Consider the following 1,472-nt stretch of genomic DNA (forward strand, 5'->3'; position numbering starts at 1 on the left):
AGTAGCTGGGACTACAGGCGCCCACCACCTCGCCCGGCTAGTTTTTTGTATTTTTTAGTAGAGACGGGGTTTCACTGTGTTAGCCAGATGGTCTCGATCTCCTGACCTCGTGATCCGCCCATCTCAGCCTCCCAAAGTGCTGGGATTACAGGCTTGAGCCACCGCGCCCGGCCTATTATATATTTTTTAAAAGCCTCTACAAATGATGTGCAGTCACTGATGTATGTTTATTTGTTTCGAGATGGAGTTTCGCTCTATCGCCCAGGCTTGAAGTGTAGTGGCAGGATCTCAGCTCACTGCAACCTCCGCCTCCTGGGTTCAAGGGATTCTCCTGCCTCAGCTTCCTGAGGAGCTGAGATTACAGGCGCCCACCACCACACCAGGCTAATTTTTATATTTAGTAGAGACGGGGTTTCATCATGTTGGCCAGGCTGGTCTCGAACTTCTGACCTCCGGTGAGCCGCCCTCTTTGGCCTCCCAAAGTGCTGGGATTACAGGCGTGAGCCTCTGCACCCCACCAGTCACTGAAGTTTGACAGAAGGATTCCCTAATTGTCATGGGCAGATGTTTATTACCCAAGTACTATTAGGTTGGTGCTAAAGTAACTGCGGTTTCTGAAAAGTAATTGAAAACCGCAATTACTTTTGCAGCAACCTAATATTTTGGACTTTCTGGAAAGTAACTCTGAATTATGAAAGCATTCATCGCTAACGCAAAACAAGTATCAATCACATCAGGAGACTTCCTAGAACCTCTCCATCCCTTTTCCTCCCCACCTCAATCCAAGCCACTCAGATTTCTTGACACTTCGTGATCATCTGAAAGGGGTATTCAAGTTCAAGCAAAGCTTTTGGCTGCCCCCTGTCTATCCTTGTGATGCAGAATTTTACCAAGGGTCTCTCCTACTCCTTTCTAATTTCCCCCAAATGTCCACTAGTTGGCCAATGGGTGCCCTGCTTGGATATACACGGCCCATTCATCCAACGAACATCTTCAGGGCTATGCAAGTAGTTGCGCGCACATATGTGGGGTTGAGTGTTAGGGGGAGGGCCCTGAAAAACATTCCTATAACATAAGGCCTCGTCCCTAAGGCTTATACAACCTTACAGTTTTCAGTAAGCGCTACAAAATGAACAGTTTAAGGAAAACGCTGTTACCAACGCACTCCTTTCCTCCCGAAAACACACGCCATGCATCACTTTTTTTAAAAATTAAACGAGTTAGGGGAGCTTTATCCAACGTAACATGCCAAGGAAGGATGACGAGGGAATAAAAATACGGGATTTCTTTAACTCCTGAAAAATTAAAAAGTGGTCCAGGTTCACCCGGTGCCCTAACTCCCCGCCCCCAAAACCAATGGCCTCCCAGCGCCATCCTCGACCTCTATCGAACGCAAACCCCGGGCCTCCGGGTCCCGGTACCCGCCGGGCAAGGCCTCGCACGTCTAGGGGAGCCTACGCAGAGGCCCCCGG

The sequence above is a fragment of the Mandrillus leucophaeus genome, unplaced genomic scaffold, assembly GCF_000951045.1.
Source record: "Mandrillus leucophaeus isolate KB7577 unplaced genomic scaffold, Mleu.le_1.0 Scaffold15, whole genome shotgun sequence".
In the NCBI taxonomy this organism is placed as follows: Eukaryota; Metazoa; Chordata; class Mammalia; order Primates; family Cercopithecidae; genus Mandrillus; species Mandrillus leucophaeus.